Consider the following 22811-nt stretch of genomic DNA (forward strand, 5'->3'; position numbering starts at 1 on the left):
TGCAGCACTCTGGGCACCAAGCCTCCTCCAGAACCAGTGGAGAAAAGCATCAACTACCCCAGTCCTTGGCAAGATGAAGCACTCTGGGCACCAAGCCCCCTCCAGGACCAGTGGAGAAAAGCATCCACTACCCCAGTCCTTGGCAGGATGAAGCACTCTGGGGACCAAGCCCCCTCCAGAACCAGTGGAACATGTCACTGACTTGAGAGACTGTGGCTTTGCACTCCCCAGGATAAAGCAGTGGGCAAACCACCCACTTGGAAGACTTGTGAAAAATGATATGATGTTCAGAGGTGCAATTCATAAGACAGCAACCACAACAGATATTTCAAGCCAGTGGATATCCAGACAGAGTCCATGGGGTGAACGTGTCATGGAGCGTGTAGGAGAAGGGTGCTTCAGCGAGGAGCAGGCCCACATTGCTATTAGGGTAGTGTGGCCACAATAACAGTCCACAAATATCAACAGAGGGAGAGTCAAATTAAGGACAGTGCAGGCGTGTTCTTAAGCACAGGGCAAAGGAGAAAGTAGGTATGTGCCACAGAGAAATGCTCCTCCTCTGATGTATGCTGTGCCTTTCGTGACAGGGGTCTTTTAGGTGTTGATGCAGAAGGAGGCACGTACACATCAAGGGCTGAAGATATGGATCCCACGTTCATGGCAGCTTTCATCTGTGGTAACACATAAGGCAGCATAGCCGCAAGGAGGATCTGCTGGTTTTGCAACACAGCAGCAACGCCACTGTGGTAGGCACACATGATGGCAGTGAGGGAGTCCTGCTTCTGCTCCATGGATTCCAAGATGTTTCTGATTGCCCGCAGCTGGTTGGCAACCTCACTGGTGTCACTTTGGCAGGGTATTTGCTTATGCTTCTGCATCATGCATGACACCAGTGATGTCATCCAGGAACTGCTGGAGGCCACGGAGTGGAGAGTAGGTGCCTTGTATGGTGGAGGAGTTGTCCTTATTTGTTCTGAGGCACCTATGGACTGCCTCTAGGGTGCACGCCATGGTCGCCATCTCTGCCTGCACCTGATCTGCCCTATCCTGCTGGACTCCTACTGCTGTCTGTTGAAATGTTAGTTGTGGGTCTTGGGAGTCCAGGGCTGTGGCTGGACTGCCAGGTGGTGTCTTTTGGATGGTGGGCAAATCATCTGCAGATCCTGCAATGCTGTTTAGCCTCTCATGACCAGAGATAGTGTATAGAAGACGCCCAGGATTTTCTGGAGGTTGTCCAAGTTAATGTTTTGCAGCTTGTCATCCACATTTTTGGTAAAGTCCACGGCAGTCAGCTGGCCAGTCAGCTGGCCAGGAGGTATTGGTTAATCCTCTGCAATGAGAGAAATGTTAATGGTGATCTCTGTTAGATGTTAACATGAGTAATAAAGTTGTCATTCAAGGTTTCACATGTAGCACTGTCAGTTCAATAGTGATGTGTAGTACACCTGTTAGGCATGTGTATTGAAGCAAAAGTTCACAGTATTTCTGTTACAGATGGCAGTATTTCTGCAATATTCTGACAAACGCTGTGACCCTCAATACAACTCTGGTGGTAAATCCCGCTTACCGCCATGCTGAAGGCTGCCAATATACCGTGGCCGCAGCGGAAATCCACTACAGGTATTACGAACCACAGCTCATAATCCGCCACAATACAGACACCCACACAAGCCCGCCACACCAAAGGTCAGTGATAAACTGCGATATCAAAACCCACACCGTCACGACAACAAGAATACTCCAACACTATCACGACCCACGAATCAACACAGCGGTCTTTCAACCGCGGTAATCCATTGGCGGTACACACCGCCACGCTCAAAATACACACACACTTACAAAACACAACCACATTGAACAATTAGAAATACACACACCTGATACACATACACACACCACACCAACACACTCACACCACTATACAAAACACACCCACATTACCCACAACCCCTTACAACAACATTTATGTGAAGAAGCAGAGAGAGAATAGCAAACACAACACCAGCATCCACAGGCACACAACACCATCACTCATACAATATCCACGCACCTCAAATAACACACCCCAACACAACACATCACACAGCACAACAAACATCACCTCACACATTACCCACACCACATCATGGCGCCTCAAAGATACCCTAGGTTTACTGAGGAGGAGCTCAGGGTCTTGGTGGAGGAAATCATCCGGGTAGAGCCACAGCTTTTCGGATCACAGGTGCAGCACACTTCCATTGCTAGGAAGATGTAGCTATGGCGTAGAATCGTTGACAGGGTCAACACACTGGTACAGCATCCAAGAACACTGGATGACATCAGGAAGAGGTGAAACGACCTACGGGGGAAGGTGGATTCCATGGTATCCAGACACTAGGTAGCAGTGCAGAGGACTGGAGGTGGACCCCCACAACTAACAACATGGGAGGAGCAAGTCTTGGCAATACTGCATCCTGAGGGCCTCGAAGGAGTAGCAGGAGCACTGGACTCTGGTAAGGCATATATTAACTACCATATCCCCCCACCCCACCTGCATGCCTTCACAAAACCCCACCCACACCCTCACCCCTATCATTTCAACACCTCACATATGCCCCACCATCACAACCCACCCATCCCAGATACCAAGCCCTACATGCAACACCTCCACATGGACACCCATTACCAAAGCATATCCAGTACAGATACCCACACAGACCCCAAAAGAGTAATCACACAAGGGCAAGCACAATAATGCAAGCGCAGGAGTAGAGGGTAACTCACCCATTACACAAGATTGCACACACAGATACAATAACTATTCATTTACACCCCAATAGGATCCATTCCCAACGTCACTGGACAGGAGTTGCCAGACATATCCAGTCCCCCCAGAAGAGGCCCACAGTGACGACAGAAGCTCTGCACGCCTGGTTCAAGATGACCAGCCCAGCCCATCAGGGACCTCTGCACAGTCAGTTCCCCTGCCACTGTCACAAACCACCACAGAGCCTCCCCACTCAGGAAACACCACCACAGCACTCACCCAGCGGGCCCATCCCTCTGTCCCCAGGACACGTCAATTAGCAGTGTGTCCACCACTACAGGGACCCCAGGCAAACCCTCCAACCCAAGACAATCAGGGACCTGGGGTCAGTGGCAGAGGCACAGGATAACAGGGAAACTGGGAGGACTGCTGTGCGACAAGGGGAGGACAGGCCCAGGGAACCCACTCTCCACGAGGCACTCTCCAACATCATGGGAGCATACCATCATTCCCAGGAGACCATGGGCACAGTACTGGCCAAGTTTCAGGAGACCCGGCAGCTGCAGGAGGAACACTACCTGGGGATCAGGGAGGACTTGAAGTCCATCAACACCACCCTGGTCACCATTGCAGGGGTGCTGGCACACCTGGCCAACACCATGAGGGACACAGTGGCCCCCAAACGGGCCCTTGACACTAGCCTGAACGATGAACAGCACTCCACTTCCGCTGGCGCTAGTGGACAGAAGGCCCCGCCACAGGATCAACAGGACACCAGCACCCCACCCCCTTGTAGGAAGGTAGCCTCTTTCTAGCCTTGTTACCCACCCTTTTGGCCTGTTTGTGAGTATATGTCAGGGTGTTTTTACTATCTCATTGGGATCCTGCTAGCCAGGACCCCAGTGCTTATAGTGGAAACCCCATGTTGTCAGTGTGTTTGATATGTGTCACTGGGATCCTACTAGCCAGGAACCCAGTGCTCATACGTTTGTGACCTATATGTGTTCCCTGTGTGGTGCCTAACTGTATCACTGAGGCTCTGCTAACCAGAACCACAGTGTTTATGCTCTCTCTGCTTTTAAAATTGTCACTGCAGGCTAGTGACTAATTTTACCAATTCTGATTGGCATACTGGAACACCCTTATAATTCCCTAGTATATGGTACCTAGGTGCCCAAGGTACTGGGGTTCCAGGAAATACCTATGGGCTGCAGCATTTATTTTGCCACCTATAGGGAGCTCAGACAAATCTTACACAGGACTGCCACTGCAGCCTGAGTGGCATAACGTCCACGTTATTTCACAGCCATTTTACACTGCACCAAAGTAACTTATAAGTCACCTATATGTCTAACCCTCACTTAGTGAAGGTTAGGTGCAAAGTTACTGAGTGTGAGGGCACCCTGGCACTAGCCAAGGTGCCCCCACATTGTTTAGGACAAATTCCCCAGACTTTGTGAGTGCAGGGACACCATTACACATGTGCACTACATATAGGTTAACACCTATATGTAGCGTCACCATGGTAACTTCGAACATGGCCATGTAACATGTCTAGGATCATGGAATTGTGTCCCCCAATGCCATTCTGGTATTGGGGGTGACAATTCCATGCATCCCTGGGTCTCCAGCATAGAGCCCGGGTACTGCCAAACTAATTTTCCGGTGTTTTCTCTGCAGCTACAGCAGCTGCCAACCCTAAGACAGGTTTCTGCCCCCCTGGGGCTTGGGCAGTCCAGTACCAGGAAGGCGGAACAAAGGATTTCCTCTGAGAGAGGGTGTTACACCCTCTCCCTTTGGAAATAGGTGTGAAGGGCCTGAGAGGAGTCGCCTTTCCTGGCCTCTGGAAATGCTTTGAAGGGCACAGATGGTGCCCTCCTTACAAAAGTCAGTCTATACCGGTTCAGGGATCCCCCCAGCCCTGCTCTGGTGTGAAACTGGACAAAGGAAAGGGGAGTGACCACTCCCCTGACCAGCACCTCCCAGGTGAGGTGCACAAAACTCCTCCAGTGTGTCCCAGACCTCTGCCGTCTTGGACGCAGAGGTGTGAGGGCACAATGGACAGCTCTGAGTGGCCAGTGCCAGCAGGTGACATCAGAGACCCCTCCTGAAAGGTGCTTACCTTTCTCTGTAGAAAATCCTCCTCTGAGGGCTATTTAGGGTCTCTCCTGTGGGTATCTCATCAGATAACGAATGCAGGAGCTCACCAGAGTTCCTCTGCACTTCCCTCTTCGACTTCTGCCAAGGATCGACTGCTGACTGCTCCAGGACGACTGCGAAACCGCAAAAAAGTAGCAAGATTGCAGCGCCTCATCCTGCCGGCTTTTTTGACTATTTCCTGGTGGTGCATGCTCTGATGGCTGTCTGCCTTCACCCTGCACTGGAAGCCAAGAAGAAATCTCCAGTGGGTCGACAGAATCTTCCCCCTGCCAACGCAGGCACCAAACTTCTGCATCACCGGTCCTCTGGGTCCCCTCTCATCCCGATGAGCGTGGTCCTTAAAACCCAGGAACTGTGTCCATGTGTCCCCGACAGTCCAGTGGCCCTTCTGTCCAAATTTGGTGGAGGTAAGTCCTTGCCTCCCCACGCCAGACAGTAATCCTGTGTACTGCGTAAACTGCAGCTTCTAGGGCTTCTGTGCACTTCTGCAAGACTTTCTTCGTGCACAGCCTAGCCCAGGTCCCCAGCACTCTGTCCTGCATTGCCCAACTCGCTGAGTTGGACTCCGACTTTGTGGGACCCTCTTTTGTTGTGCATGGAAAAAATCGGCATCCTCCCGCACGCCGTGGGACATCCTCTGACCAAAAGAGAAGTTACTGGCACCTTCCATTGTTGCAGAATCTTTGGCTTCTTCCACCCAGAGGCAGACCTTTTGCACCTTCATCCGGGGTTTAGTGGGCTCCTGCCCCCCCCTGGACACTTGCGTGACTCTTGGACTTGGTCCCCTTCCTTTACAAGTCCTCAGGTCCAGGAATCCATCTTCAGTGCTTTACAGTCAGTTGTTGTTCTTGCAGAATCCCCTATCTCGACTTTACTGTATTTCTGGGGTAGTAGGGTAACTTTACTTCTACTTTTCAGTGTCTTGGGGTGGGGAATCTTGGACACCCTTAGTGTTTTCTTACACTCCTAGCTACCCTCTACACAGTACACTAGGCCTGGGGTCCATTTGTGGTTCACATTCTACTTTTGGACTATATGGTTTGTGTTGCCCCTAGGCCTATTCTTTCCTATTGCATTCTATTGCGTTCTACACTGTTTGCACTACTTTTCTAACTGTTTACTTACCTGATTTGGTTTGTGTGTGTATATTTTGTATATATTACTTACCTCCTAAGGGAGCATATCCTCTGAGATACTTTTGGTATATTGTCACTAAAATAAAGTACCTTTATTTTTAGTAACTCTGAGTATTGTGTTTTCATATGATATAGTGCTAAGTGATATAAGTGGTATAGTAGGAGCTTTGCATGTCTCCTAGTTCAGCCTAAGCTGCTCTGCTATAGCTACCTCTATCAGCCTAAGCTGCTAGAACACTACTACTCTACTAATAAGGGATAACTGGACCTGGCACAAGGTGTGAGTACCACAAGGTACCCACTAAAAGCCAGGCCAGCCTCCTACGCCCCTCCAGGAGAACCACCCCGCAAACAGTCCGTGATATCCAGGAACAAGACAGAGAACATTGCCAAGACCCCCGCCATGAAATAAGACTCTCCTGATTGTCACCCTTTTGTTACCCTGACAACTTTGAACTGCCATTACTCCACTGCCTATGCCCCCTTGGACAATGCACCTGTGAGACCAAGAGACTGGACACTACCGTGGACATACCTCCACCATCACCCCAGCCCATTGCACACACCCCTCCACTTAATTTCACAGAAATAAACACCCTTGAATCACAAATCAATCTGGAGCCAGTCTGTAGTTTCACAAATGTGTAATTGCAACCTCTCAGAAATATAGCAATGTCAATGTTCATGTTCACATACCAATGTTACACAGTTGTTGGGCAGCAGTAAACATAGCAGAGGGCACAAAGTGGGACCCACATCTGTGAAATGGAAAGGCAAAGTGACATGTCAGGGTCCATTCACAGAGATAAAAAGGCAGATGTATGCAATGTCCTACAGTAGTACGATATGTGAGAAGCAGTGCCATCCTCTTACCTGTGTCTCACTGGAAGTATTGCATGATGATGTTGTTTTGGTTGTCTATATCTACTTCTTCTGCCTCCTCTTCTTCACTGTTCACAGTCTCCACAGCTACCACAAGACCAGCATCAGGCCCATCCTCCTGCAGAAAAGGCACCTGGCGTGGCAAAGCCAGGTTGTGCAACATTCTGCATGCCACGATTATCTGGCACACCTTCTTCGGTGAGTAGTACAGTGAGCCACCTGTCAGATGGAGGCACCGGAATCTGGCCTTCAGGAGGCCGACGGTGCACTCTATTATCCTCCTAGTTCGCCCATGTGCCTCATTATAGCGTTCCTCTGCCCTTATCCTGGGATTCCGCACTGGGGTCAGTAGCCATGACAGGTTGGGGTAACCAGAGTCACCTGCAACTATCGAGGGACAACTGTTAGACATCTTCCAACCCTTAGTGACTCTTCCATACCCAGACACCTATGTCAACTGTATTGTGACCTTGGGCTCACCTATTAGCCACACACGGTGCCTCTGAGGTTGCCCCATCACATAAGGGATGCTGCTATTCCTCAAAACGTAAGCGTCATGCACTGAGCCAGGATACTTGACATTCGCATGGGAGATGTACTGCTCTGCTAAACACATCATCTGCACATTCATAGAATGGTAACTTTTGTAGTTTCTGTACACCTGTTCGTTACTGCGGGGGGGGACAAATGCCACATGTGTCCCATCAATGGCACCAATGATATTGAGGATATGTCCCAGGGCATAGAAGTCACCTTTCACTGTGGGCAAATCCTCCACCTAAGGGAACGTGATGTAGCTGCGCATGTGTTTCAGCAGGGCAGACAACACTATGGACAACACATTAGAGAACATTGGCTGTGACATCCCTGATGCCATGGCCACTGTTGTTTGAAAGGACCCACTGGCCAGTACTGACAGGACCTGCAGTAGACGCGGGATTCCTGTGGGATGGCGGATAGCTGACATCAGGTCTGGCTCCAAATGGGCACACAGTTCATGGATTGTGGCACGATCAAGTCTGTAGGTGATAATGATGTGTCTGTCGACAGGTCCACCACGGGTCTGTATACTGGAGGATGACGCCATCTCATCACCAGCACCAGGGGACGTGCCCTATGGAGGAGAAGGGTGAGCAGAGGGTCATACACCACATAGGTTTCACAAGGCTGTGTAGCCCAATTGGGATATAATTGGTGTGTGGATTTTTCGTTCCGTATTCCTGGCAAAAAGTGCAGTGACACAGTTAGTTGATCTGCCATGTGCCCCCCTGAAAAGGCGGCTGCCTGACCTGTAAGGAGGGACAAGAGGAAATGAGGTAACTGTGCTGGCGTTGTGCAGCGTCGCGGTAGGCGGTCGACGACTGCGGCGCAATTCAGCATTGGTTATCATTGGGCCCTATGGGTTCCAGGAGCCAATGACGATGTACGCCGGTGGTGACGGTATGCACCGCCGCGGACGTGACCACCATTTTCTATCTATTCACTCACTTGAAACCTGACCTTCAACAGGAGAGGACCTACATTGCAAGTGCTGCTGTGACCTGTGTCTGAAAGCGACAATGGCTACAGTGTCTGGGGTAAGGGCCCCTGCCTTCACAGCGGAGGAGTTGGAGAAACTGGTGGATGGGGTCCTCCCCCAGTACACGCCACTCTACGGTCCTCCAGACAAACAGGTGAGTAAACTGGTGGATGGCACATGAATGTATAGAGTGTCGTGGATGGAAGAGTGAGGGGCACAGGCCAGCATGTGAGGATAGTGAGTGTATGTTTTTCGGGGCCAGGGTGGGATGTTTGTTGCTAATGAGTAAGAAGAACCGGAAGGGGGAGTAATATCCATTCTTACTTCACTATTCCTCTCTGTCAGCACCCACCAGAAGAAGGGAATTTGGCGTGCCATTGCCAAGGAAGTGCGGACCCTGGGGGTCTACCATAGACAGAGCACCCACTGCTGTAAAAGATGAGAGGACCGCGCTGCTGGACCAAGAAGACGGCGGAGACCCAGCTGGGGATGGCCTCCCAATGTAGAAGGGGTGCCCGTCGCACCATGACCCGCTGATGTACCAGATCGTGGCAGTGGCATATCCTGAGTCGGATGGGCGCTTGAGGGCATCACAGCAGCCACAAGGGCGTGAGTACAGTCTCATTCAGCTGACTCTGCACGCTTCATGAGGTTTCTGGGTGGGGGAAGTGGGCTGTGGGTTCCCCTAGGCCAGGGCAGACGTGCCAAGGTAGATCCATTGTTTTGCAGGCTCAGTGCCACTCCAACCACAAAGGTGGTAGCCGCCCTCTACACCTAGTCAGGCTCCTGTGGGTTCCAGGTGTGCATCAAATGGGTCTAGGCAGAGTCCCACATGGGCATGTGCTTTTCCCCTGCACTGTTAGTGCATGGGCTAGGTGCATAGGGCTGCTCTCTGTCTGTTGTGTGCGCCAACGGTAGTGGTGTTGCAGGCATTGACATTGTGTCTCTCCTGTCTTTCCCCCCTTTTTGTTTTGTTACCCTGTCTTTGTGTGCATTAGCATCATCTGGCGCAGGAGCATTGGCACCGGAGCAGGAGGGAGCTGCAACCCACATGGCCCAGGAGGGTGAATTTATGGAGTCTGAAGGCACCAGTGGTATGGAGGGCGAGGGGATCTCCATAACGGGGACAGGAGCAGACACCAGTGACAGTGACTCCTCCTCTGAAGGGAGCTCCCTTGTGGTGGCTGGCACCTCTGTGCCCACTGCAAAAATAGGTACAGCTGCCACCCTTCCTACCAGCACCATCCTCCCAGCAGCCCCTCATCGAGTTTCCTGTGCCCGCACACCCAGGAGGGTGGGCATCTCCTTTGCCCCAGGCACCGCAGGCCCTGCCCCAGTCAGTCCTGCTGCCCTCAGTGAGGCGGCTATTGACCTCCTGAGATCCCTCACTGTTGGGCAATCAACCACTTTGAATGCCATCCATGGTATAGAGAGACATTTGCAGAAAACAAATGCATACCTGGAGGGCATTCATTCTGGCGTGGCAGCCCAACAGAGAGCATTTCAGGCTCTGGCCTCAGCAGTGATGGCAGCCATTGTCCCTGTGTCCAGCCTCCCCCCTCCAACTTCCACTACCCAGACCCAATCCCCTGTACATCAGCCTATCAGACCAGCATGCAAACTCATCAACACACAAGAGTGGACATGGCAAACATAAGCATTAAGCATCCCAGAGGCACTCACACAAGCACCATCCCCATACAGACTCAGCAACATCCACTGTTTCCAAGGTATCCCCGTCCTCCACGTCCTCCTCCTCCCTCCCAGTCTCGTCTCCACTCACACCTGCATGCACTACATCCTCAGCCACTACCTCCATCTCCAACACGCCCATCACCACACACCGCTCACATGCACTCACCACCCCCACTACCATGCACACGTCCCCTGTGTCCTCTCTCAGTGTGTCTGTGAGCCCTCCTCCCAAATTACACAAACGCAGGCACACACCCACTCAACAGCCATCCACCTCACAACAGCATCCGGGTCATGCACCTTCACCCAAATTCAGCAGACGTACACCTCCTACAACCACTACCTCTTCCTCTACTCCCAAACCCACTCCATCTACCCGTCCCAGTGTGTCTGAAAAAACCTTTCCTGGCTAACATTGACCTCTTCCCTGCACCTCCCCCCCGTCCTTCCCCTAGGGCCAGGATGTCCAGGTCCCAGCCCAGCACCTCAGCCACCAAATCCTCCAGAACTGTGGTCCCTGCAAGTCCTGTAACATCGCGGGCAGCACCCATCAGGTCTGTCAGTGTGCCACCTAGCGAGGCCAAGGATCAGCCCATTCCGCCACCTGCCATGGTGAAGAAGGAGCCCACATGCCGTAGGGAAAAGCCGCACCAACCACCCAGCAAGGCCTCCTTCAAGCCAAAAGGGGACAGTGCCAAGGGCCCAGCAGCGACATCCAAGGTGGGGAGGGAACACAAGGCTAAGGGGAAGTCAGCACAGGGCACGGAGCCTCCGGCTGAGCGACTGGTGTCACCTCTTCTGGCAAACAGAAGAGCAACCAGCCCCACGACGTGCACAGAGAATGCCACCACAGCCGACATGGCAAACATTCCCAGTGGGCAGCGGTCCAAGGCTGCAGGAGACGTCCTGGACCCTGCACAGCGTATATGAGGCACCACACCCAGCACTGTTAGTACCAGCAGGTGGCAGGCAAAGTCGCAGCAGGGTGGAGTGTGTCTCTGACTCCATGGAGTATTATGCTACCTGTTCACAGGCAATCTTGTGGCACACACACCCAGGTGAGGGAATGGGACCTGCGACACTGCATGTGCAGCACTCTGGGCAACAAGACCCCTCCAGAACCAGTGGAGAAAAGCATCCACTACCCCAGTCGTTGGCAAGATGAAGCACTCTGGGAACCAAGCCCTCTCCAGGACCAGTGAAGAAAAACATCCACTACCCCAGTCGTTGGCAGGATGAAGCAGTCTAGGTACCAAGCCCCCTCCAGGACCAGTGTAGAAAAGCATCCACTACCCCAGTCCTTGGCAGGATGAACACTCTGGGCACCAAGCCCCCTCAAGAACCAGTGGAACATGTCACCGAATTGAGAGACTGTGGCTTTGCACTCCCCAGGATACAGCAGTGGGCAACCCACCCACTTGTGAGACTTGCGAGACTGTGGCTTTGCACTCCCCAGGACCAATCAGTGGGCAAACCACCCACTTGAAAGACTTGAGAGACTGTGGCTTTGCACTCCCCAGGATCAATCAGTGGGCAAACCACCCATTTGAGAGACTTGAGAGACTGTGGCTTTGCATTCCCCAGGACCAAGCAGTGGGCATGGAGCTCCCTTGCGGAGCAATGGTGTCATCCCTTCCCCCTGAGTTGCCTGTTTATTTTCGAGCTGATGCCCCAGCGGTGTTCTCTTCGTTTAGAGTCAGGTATCATGTGTGGGTTTCACCAATGCATTTTGGGACCACTGGTCCATGGACAATGATTGTCACACTATCCAGACTTGTGTAGTTGCTGTACATGGTTATACGACGGAACACCGACTTCCAAAACAACTAGTGCCTTAACAACGAGGTCGAAACACCGACCTCGTTGTTACTACTAATGCCTTTACCACGAATGCCTTAACAACGATATTTCGTTGTAAATGCATTCCTGATAAAAGCATTAGTAATAGGCACCATTAATCCTACATCCCTCACCCCAACCCCACCCCAAAACCTAAAACCCCCTGACCCCCACCCCATCCCCAAAACCAAAAACGCCCCACCCCCCCAACTCCACCCCAACCAAAACCTAAAACCCCCTGACCCCCCACCCCTCCCCAAAAACAAAAATCACCCACCCCCACAATCCCGCCCCAAAACCTAAAACCCCCTGACCCCCCAACCCCTCCCCCAAACCAAAAACACCCCACCCCCCAACCCCGCCCCAAAACCTAAAACCCCCTGACCCCCCACCCCCTCCCCAAAACCAAAAATGCCCCACCCACCCAACCCCGCCCCAAAGCCTAAAACCCCCTGACCCCCCACCCCCTCCCCAAAACCAAAAACACCCCACCCCTCCAACCCAGCCCCCAAACCTAAAACCCCCTGACCCCCACCCCCTCCCCAAAACCAAAAACGCCCCACCCCCACCCCAAAACCAAAAAAACCCTGACCCCCCACCCCCTCCCCAAAACCAAAAACGCCACACCTCCCCAACCCCGCCCCAAAACCTAAAACCCCCTGACCCCCTCCCCAAAACCAAAAACGCCCCACCCCCCCAACCCCGCCCCAAAACCTAAACCCCCTGACCCCTCACCCCCTCCCCAAAACCAAAAACGCCCCACCTACCTTAGTCGTCCCCTCGTCACCTGCAACATCCTCCTTCGCCGACTCCCTCCTTTGTACCTTAACAACGCATGTTCGTTGTTCAGAACATACATAGGGCCTGATTCTAACTTTGGAGGACGGTGTTAAACCGTCCCAAAAGTGGCGGATATACCACCTACCGTATTACGAGTTCCATAGAATATAATGGACTCGTAATACGGTAGGTGGTATATCCGCCACTTTTGGGACGGTTTAACACCGTCCTCCAAAGTTAGAATCAGGCCCATAGTTAAGGCACTAAATAACGGAGTTGTGTTTAAAAAAAGCGTTGTTGCGCTTTCGTTAACCACGACTTCATTATTAAAATGTCGTAATAAAGGATGTTTCCCGCTGTACATATTTGTATGTAATGATCTGTTACAGAGATGTTTTCATATCTGAATTTTCGATGATTACACTCGTTACAATCATTTCATTTTGTCCTTGCGTTTTTCCAGGGGGTGATGGGTGTAAATGTAATGTTGATGCATGTATTTGTGTTTCTGGTGTTGTGGGTGAGGGTGGGGGTGGGGGTGGGGGTGTTGCGTGTGTGTGTCACTGTCAAAGCCCAGCTCACCTGAGTTCTTGTTCAGTTCTGATGGAGGTTGAAGAAAATCGGACCCCACCCTGAAACTGCTTGTTCCAGCACACTAGTTTTTAAAACAGTGCACTAAGAACAGAAGCTCAAGGGAAGGGGGGAAGTGGATAAAATAAAAAAGAGAGACAACACCGTTCTTGCGTTTCCACTGTTGAAGTGCTGCACAAATCTGCGGCCCTTTCTGACTTCTGTAGAAACTGGTGCCTATTGAAACATAAACAAAGAACAGATAAGTGCAACCTATTCCTAAATTGGTTCCTGACTATCCCTTTATTTATTAGAAATTCTCATCTAAAACTACCTCTTGGATCCTGGTCTCTAGTTTCCAGGTTTGGAATGTGTTACTGCTCTGGGATGTGTTTTTTATTACTGTAAAGCTTCTAAAACATTAAACAAATACCGTTAGCAGAATTACCAATATCAAACATTCATCATAATATAACTAAAGCCTAAATTCCCAATAGCAGACTCACTTTTCCCATATTTCCAGAATCTTTTGTAAAACAAATACTGTACTTTTACATCAAAATACAGCATGTAATTTGTGCAAGTCCTTGATTTACTGTTTGCCTTGCTGTCAATGGTTTCCACTGTTCGATACTTAAAAGTTCCATAAAAAAAAAAATGTTTGCTTACAAAGTTCCGCAAAGTATTCTTGTAACAAAGGGTTTGAATCACAATGTTTGTGGAAGGTATCTTGCTTCCAATTGTCTATAAACGAATCCAGAAATTGTTGTCAAAGTTCTTTCAGGTAATAAAAAGTTTTGCACTTACTTGTTGCTGGCAAGAGATATCGATCAGTCTAACCTTGTCTTCTTTCTCTTTTGCAGGTTGCTCGTAGGAGAGAGGCTGAGGCAAGGAGGAACCGGAAACCAGAAGAAGGAAGAGCCAGCAGCTGCGCCTATTGAAGCCAATGAAAGTCAGGAGTGTCAGCGCCGAGGGATCTGTTCTCAGGTAAGCGGGAGGTAGACGAGCACAAGCACTGGGTGAGGCTCGGGGGCTGCCTTTTATAGACAGGGCTGGGTGTGGTTTGAAGAGCTGGGTGTGGTTTGAAGGGCTGGGTGTGGTCCTCACATGCTGCACATGTTCTTGAAAGGTGTGCAGAGCTGGGTGTGGTTTGAAGAGCTGGGTGTGGTCCTCACATGCTGCACATGTTCTTGAAAGGTGTGCAGAGTTTCAGTTATGCAAATGAGTTGAATTAACACATGGCCTAGGGAGGAGTGTTTTAAAGAAGCCTTGGTAAAAGCAAGGCCCAATGTGTAAACAAAACAGCACATTAAACAACATACACAGAAGCCTAGGGGGGGGGAAGGTGAGATAACAAGAAAGGCTTTCAAAGTAAGTTTAAAAGGGAGCTATTACAGAACCCACTAGTGCAGTGAGAGGGGACATGCTCTTTGCTGTGCACAAACCCTAACAGTCACTCTCTCTTTCCTCCCCCCCTGTGTGCTAGGTGCAGTACTCACCGTGGTCGTCGGTGCCGTTTTTGCTGCTCCTGGTAGAAAAGGAGGTAAACCAACATTGGTAGCACCTGTAACTCAGGCTCCCTGGGAGTCCTGGATCCTCTTTGGGTGTCGAGAGGTGAGTGGTTTCCGTTCCAAAGACTGTTTCTGCTGTGCTTTTGATGGCGTTGGTACCGCCCCGGAAAAGGTGGCGGATAGGCCTGTTGTAGTACAGTGGGCGGTACATTGTGTTCCGCCTGTCTGTTGGCGGTTACCGCCACGGTGTTTGTTTCTACCACCTTGGTGGTCGGAGTGTTAAAGTGGCTGTCTATGTTGGCGGTTTCCGCCATGGTCGTGATTCAATTTTTTTTTACGCCCGCCTGTTGACTGTCTTACCGCTGCTTTAACCCCGACCGCCAGGGTTGTAATGAGGGCCTATGTGCCTACTCTGAAATTGCTATAGATGGTGCCCAGATTCATGTGGGTCCTTACTGAGAAGCAGCCAGGGACGTAGTGACGTTGAGATGCTGGCGTTGGTGGTAGCCTTGGTGGGAGTGGTGAGCAGGGCGGGGTGTACTGAGTGTGGAGAGAGCAACATGACCCTGGACCCCATGCCAGAGGCAGAGCCTGAGCGAAGTGAAGCCCATGCCGGTGGCCCCTGAATCACCTTTGAATCGACCCTGAACATGGGCAGGCGATTCCCAAAAACTGAGTTGTGTTGACCAGTGCGGTTGGGACGGCAGGTCTCACTGGCCCTGAGGATTTTTAGGGTGTAGGAACGAGCATGGTGACAAGAGAAAAAGCAGTGAAACGCAACGCAGCAAGAGGTGAGTGGAGAGTTGTTTTTTGCTAGGGCTAGGGAAATCATAGCCCGCAGCTTTTACTCTCACCTGCCTGCTGGCCTGCTTGTTTGTCAGCCACTCGCTCACTTTGTCATTCTGTTAGTCTCCACCCCCCCATTGCTCACTGCCACATGCCCCCTGCCCCTGACGCCCTGTCGCCAACTATTCCTTTAAATATTTTTTAACAAGCCCGAAGCAAGCCCTCTTTTAACAAGCCCTAAGCAAGTCCTCAGCAACTCCTCTGCTGCCGCCCTCCCTACCTGGCCGCCTTATTGCCCACAGCTTTCTCGCCAATACAGTTTTTGAGCGAGGGAAGGAGAAGGGGGAAACCTTTGCGGGGCTGGCCGAAACGTTTGTAAGTCCACTAGCTTTTGCCCTTTGTCAAACTGTTCTCTGGACTCCATTGATTGACTTGTATCAGGTCTTGCTAATAGGATACAGGAGGGCAAGTAGCTTATTGTTGCCATGTGATCCAGCAAGAAACTGCAAGTGTGGTGATGGCTGTAGCTGGTCGCTGTGAAGAGCGTGCTACAAGTGCCCGCGGAGATGGCCCAGATAGACTGGGTGAGGCTTGCGGTGCACCTGGTGTGCCTCATTTGCATCATCATTCCAACACTCCAGTGAAGGAAGACCATACTACAGAGACCATTCTGCTACACAGATCCTGCTGGGGGCAATCTCCTACCTAAGACGACCAACTACAACATAAGCCATGCTGAAAAGGAAAGTCTGCCAGTGGAGCAAAGCTCACATAATCACAGCAGAACCATCATTAGAGCAACCTGTATTTGCACCTGTAGCAGGGGCAGCATCAGAAAAAGAGCCCGAGCACATGGAGTAGGAACTTCATTCTGAAATCTGCAGCCCCACCACATACAATGCGTCTACTGTGGGGTTAGATGCAGGATGTAATAGTACTTCCCACTTCAAGGCAAGGAGGCAAGCTTCTCTGGTGCAGGGGGCACCCATACCCTCAAATATACACTGGTTCTACCTGCATCTCCCCCACTCTCTTTTTTTAACCCAACAATGCAGCTCAAATATTCAATGACCCACAAACCCAAAGAGTACAAGGTCTGAGGCCATGCACAAGGGCTAAATTTAGAGTATTTCCTCAAAACTCCTGCAAAGGCGGTCCACTCGGCAGTCAGTAATGGTGCACTACAGGCAAAGAAACAAACTGCTGATAGTGTAAGCCCAGTTGATGAACAGCTTCATTAGGGAACCACAATTCCAGTTTGAACTCAAGCCTGAGGCTTTCAGGGCAATCAGGGGTGAATAAGGAACAGGGGGATGTTGCCCTAGTGGTACCCCAGGTGGGCTACTACCAGACTCCCAGGGCACAACGAAAAGACCAAAGTCGTCCTCCTGAAGGAGCAGCAGATAGAGGCCCCACAGTGACTGGAAGTGGCAACCATCTGAACCTCTTTAAGTACTCCTACAACATGCGTTCTGGAGGTAAAGGCACAAGTCCATTGCACAACGTCAGCTCAGGTCAGCCTTTCGGAAACAGTACAATGGGTCAATCAGATATTGAGACAAGGGGTTTTCCCCGATCATGTATACTCACCAAGAGCAGCAATAAAGCCTAGAAGGAAGAGCATAACTGTTTAAGAGCTTAGAAATCTCCCAGGACGACTCTTTGCTTCAGTGGAAAGTCAGATTGAAAACCTCCTTGAGGGCTCTATGGCTTGCACTGTACCTCCAGAACCTTGTCTGAGTTGCAGTTTGGGTAAGATGCCACATATAGGTGAGCATGTATCTCCTAAGCCTAAAGCAAGATACAATAGCGAGTGCACTTCTATGATAGGGTCAAAAAATGGAACTCCAGATTGATCTAACTCAATCTATAGCCTCGAACTTGGTCAATATCTGAAATAGATTAAGCAACCTGGAAAGACAGTATAGGCAAGCTCTAAATGAACAACCCTGTGCATGCTCACCATTGATTGCCAAATTAAGCACCTTACCTGATATATTAAGGTCTATAATTGAGAGCGTAAAAAATCTACCAGGGAATCAGTGGCTTGACCAGAAAAGGAGGATAGCTGACAGCTCTCAGTCTGCTGATACATCTAACACTTTCATCAGATCTCCCATTGCAGCAATACCTCAAGTACCACCTATAGCTAAAAAAGGGCCCAAGTCAGGGGGAGGGCCTGCCCCCCAACAGAACTATCAGATAACAACATCCCATGTAACCATTCTTCAAATAAGGCACCACCTTCCCAGGGACAAAGGAGAGGACGCAGTCAGCTGGACCCCAAGCTTAGCAGGACCTTGTGAAACAGCAAGTTTCTCCAGCTTGACAAGAAGAGCAAAAAATAAATGGTCATATTAGTTCCACAGTCCCTAGCAAAACATGGGGGAGCCGAAACAAGAAAATGCCCTCTGACCAGCCTACTGCAGTAGATGTTAAGTCTAATAGACACCCAGAAGGGCATATTTGCCAAACCACATCTGTTCAACAAGAAAGTATAACTTTGCTGCACAAATAGACACCAGCACCTTCACAGGACTTAGGCTTCAATAGCCCTACAGAGGGACAGATGGAGTTAGTGACAACGGGTGACTTGCTAATGCCAGTTTACCATGGAGACTCCTCTTCCTATTACAACCAAGAGAACTACCTTGACAAGACACAAGCCAGACAACCGGAAAGAAATGGAACTGGCAAGAGGAATGTCCAGTCCGCTCTGCCTACTGCTACCCCTGAGGAATCCAACAATGCCCACACAAGAGCTTCTTCAATTCAATGCCATATAACAACTACATCAAGCTCAACCCAACAATGGCCCTCAATGGCAGCCAGGGGGACGAATACATCGGCCGTCCAAGAAAATCAGCGTCCAGAAATTCTTAAAAATCTCTCAGCAAGCAAAAACATCCCTCCCCATTTGAATGGAAAAACTAACAGAGCATTAAGAACAGCTACCTATCGGGCAGCCACCCAGGGCCTACCTTCAATCCAGAACAGTAAGTTTGCAAGAATGGAGCTTTGATCAATGTGGATCGCTGTCAAATATGAATGGACATGGGAATACCCAAAAGATAGACGCGTGTATAGGGTTGGGTGAAGAATTCCACTCCGCCAGTGGAGTTCAGAGTTTTCCCCACTCCACACTCCAAAAAACTACATGAAGTGACGTGGAGAGGAGTTTTTTCTCTCAGTCGCTAATTTTAAGTTGGTGAGTGCGAGTGAGAGGGATCGCTAAGTTGCTGAGCACAAGCAAGATTTCTGAATGCAAGCAGTTGTGGTATGCCACACCCTCTTGCGTTGAGAAAGCTGCCGCTCATGTAGAGAAAGCTGCATCTCGAGAAGAAAATCTACTTGAGCAGCAGAAAGAAGTTAGCGCCTTCTGGTGCTCTGGGTGATGCCGTTGGTACTGATTTTACAGCACAGGAGAAACTCCAGTGCTGAAAATAAGTGCCTACAGTGCGCCTTACCCAAACTATGCTGCTCATGGAGCTCCGCGAAGCACAGCAGACTTTTTTTGGCACTTTGCGGAGTTGCTCGTAGTAGAACTCTGCCCAGTCCTACCTATGTTATAATTGGGGCCACAAGGAGAGAACCTTTAATAATCCTGGGTGTCCACAAAAGTATCCAGTTAGGCTGCATGTTCCACGAACTGCACCTTCTGAAACAGTCTGTTTTCCTGCACACATTGAACCTCGCCATCTTTTAGACCTGCGTGGGTGGATGGATCAGAATTTAGCCCATCGCATACAACTGCTTGAATAACTGCCTAAACGAACAACAGACTGGACGTGATCATGACAGCAGCAACAAAGGAGCGCCTTTTAGAAATATTTGTGCCCTTTTTGGGCCCTTGATAGGCCCTTTGACCTAGCTCACGGGCCTCCTTGGGAGCAAGTGAGTCTTTCCTTACATAGCTTGGAGAATTTGTAGCAGAGAAACACAAAAGGTGAGTCAGCAAAAAGGGAACTTAATCATGGTAGGACAACCGATAAAATCAAACTTGCATTTATCCCGCAATACATCCCAAGTGGAACTCACAATATACTAAATAGAGGGAATCTACTCTGTCTATTTCAATGCATTCCAGCAATAAAGACAATTACCTCTGAAAAATTATGTTGGTGTAGTTTTCAATAATACCAGGGAAAGGCTCACCAGGGGCTACAATAACTGCCTGGCAAAGTCCTGAGCAGGTTTAATGCCATTCTGAGGGAATCAAAGGCCTTCGAGGACTGGGGGATTGAACTTTTAAAACTTCAGACATCTAAATACCCCCATGTTTTGCACCCGCTAGTGAAGCCCAGGCTACGAGACCATGTTTAAAAGGAACCTGGGGTCCTGTGCATGATTAGCTACCCAATGCTACAAAAACTACAAACTCTCGGGAAATTCAAGTCGCCAGAATCAAAGAAAAGTCATTTTTGTAATAAAGAGTAATGAACTTGACACTTGGAACGAGCAGACCATGGCTCAACAGCGGACTTAAAATATGCATTCCTAGCCAGCAAATCATTGATACAAGGAAACTTACAGGTACCCTAGGAAAATCAAAGATCAGAATAACTTCATGGAATGTGGCTGGCCTTAAATCAGAGCTGAACAGTAAATTTGCAATAATAGTCTTGCAAGAAAGTGGCATCATCTGTTTGTAGGAAACGTGGGCTTTTGTCCTGTCAACACTTTAAGGGTATTTCAAGCTCTTCAAACTGGCAAGCAAATCAAGCATATTTGGCAATCCTTCGAAAGGTTACTCAATCTACATCAAACAAAACAACTGGATTAAAGTTATGCCTCTCTCAGCAAGCTCTCCAAGCGGCAATCATCAATGGGCTGATTATTGGCCACAGAAAAAGGCCCTTGCTCTTAATTAATTGCTACCATAATGCAGCTAAAACATCAAAACAGCATGCAACAGATGCTCTTTGTCACAGCTTTGAATCCCTCTTCTTAGAATACCCCACACACTAGGTCCTTTGAATCCTGGTGATTTTAACCTGAGAGGCCTGGGTTCAAAGGTATAGGCCAGCCGAGACAGCAAAGTACATGAAGAAATGAATATTCTGTAGAATACCTTTCAACTGGTTTCGGAGGCTCAGGCACCAAATCTTGTATCTGATGAAACGCATCTCCTGCAAACGTTCAAAGACATCTTGACAATAGACTACATGTGAATCTCGGAACATTTGGCCAACAATTCCATAAAATTTGAGAGACATAAGAGGTCGTAAAGCGACCACAATCCATTATCACTAACTATAGAAATGGGAACTTATGCATCAAAGACTCATCTAACAGTGGGTGCTTCTGTAGGCATAGATGTATCAAAATGAATCTGAAGGCTAAAGTGGAGGATGGCTGATACCTCATCAGTGATGAAATGGCTCAGTAAGATCCTCACAGGCATAGGATGCTCGCCACATGAACTACTCATTGGATGGAGCACTTCATTACCAGACTTGATTGGGACCCTTCAACCCTGCAGGTCCAGTATTCAACCCTTAAAGAAAATCAGAAATTTGCAGAACACCAGGCCACACAACCCATCCCTAGAAAAAAGGCATGAACTCAATTTTGGAGAGCATGGTGTGCTTATAAATTCCATGGCACAGCAACAACTGCAAAGCACTTAAGCACAACACGAAAAACTCATAAAAGGAAAGTATGGGTTTTGAAGAATGCTTCTGCTGAGAAGAAATAGGTAAAAGTCCACAGCATGCTCCAGGAAAGAGGCTTAACATGCTTCTAGAATTACGTCAGAAGTTTAAGATCTCTGTATCATACTGGAGAACATAGAATCCCAGAAGAAGTTTGGGTATCCCATGTAATGGCATTGCACTTGAGCAAGAGCACGGTCCCAACAGATCAGAGTATTAAAGAATCGGACACCCATCTGACATGGAACCTGACACCGATTACAAACTCAACTCAGGTATGACTCCTAATCAAACAAATGAAAAATGGCGGTGCTCTTGGACCAAACGGGCTTCCAGCTAGAGTTTTCAAATGTGCAGCAGAGGAGTGGGCCCAGTTGTTAACACTTTTGTATATTTATGCTTTTCTGATCGCACTGATTGCAGAGAAATGGAGGGGCTTGATTTTATGTCCAATCTTCAAGAAGGGGGCCCCACATTAGCATCCAACCACAGACTAATGGCTTTGCTCGATTTAGAGGGGAAGGCTTATGCACAGCTACTGCTTAAGGAATTAAATGATTGGGTGCAGGATAACAACATACTCTCATTAGTTCAAACTGGCTTCCGAGCAGGGGCATCGACCATGGATAACATCGTAGCTCTAGCAGCGCTAAGCCAATGAGTGGCCCAAAGGGGACAGCTCCACCTTTTTGCCTTTTTATAGACTATAGTGTTGCTTTTGATAAAGTGCACTGACCAATGTAATGGAGAAAACTTAGCACCTGGGGTGTTCCCTCAATCTTGCTGCAGGTTATAATTTCCCTTTAAACCCAGACATGGGTTTGTGTTAAAACTGGCCACTACGCAGTCACCTCCAGAACTGCAACTATGGATGGTCTTAAACAAGGCTTTGTCCTAGCTCCATTCCTCTTTAACTTGTACACGGCAGACATGGGAAAAGCCCTACCGAAGAGCAGTCTGGTTCCGCTAAAACTTGCCCATATGACCATTCAAATACTGTAAATGTCAATGACACCGTCATAATGGACCAGACTAAGGCCCTCATTCTGACCTTGGCGGGCGGCGGAGGCCGCCCGCCAAAGTCCCGCCGTCAGGTTACCGTTCCGCGGTCGAAAGACCGCGGCGGTAATTCTGACTTTCCCGCTGGGCTGGCGGGCGGTCGCCTTCAGACCGCCAGCCAGCCCAGCGGGAAAGAGGCTTCCACGATGAAGCCGGCTCGGAATCGAGCCGGCGGAGTGGAAGCTGTGCGACGGGTGCAGTTGCACCCGTCGCGTATTTCACTGTCTGCGCAGCAGACACTGAAATACATGTAGGGGCCCTCTTACGGGGGCCCCTGCAATGCCCATGCCAGTGGCATGGGCACTGCAGGGGCCCCCAGGGGCCCCGCGACCCCCCCTACCGCCATCCGGATCTCGGCGGTCCGACCGCCGGGATCTGGATGGCGGTAGGGGGGGTCGGAATCCCCGCGGCGGTGCAGCAAGCTGCGCCGCCGCGGAGGATTCAATGGGGCCGCGGTACACTGGCGGGACCCCG

This window comes from Pleurodeles waltl, chromosome 6 (assembly GCF_031143425.1).
Source record: "Pleurodeles waltl isolate 20211129_DDA chromosome 6, aPleWal1.hap1.20221129, whole genome shotgun sequence".
In the NCBI taxonomy this organism is placed as follows: Eukaryota; Metazoa; Chordata; class Amphibia; order Caudata; family Salamandridae; genus Pleurodeles; species Pleurodeles waltl.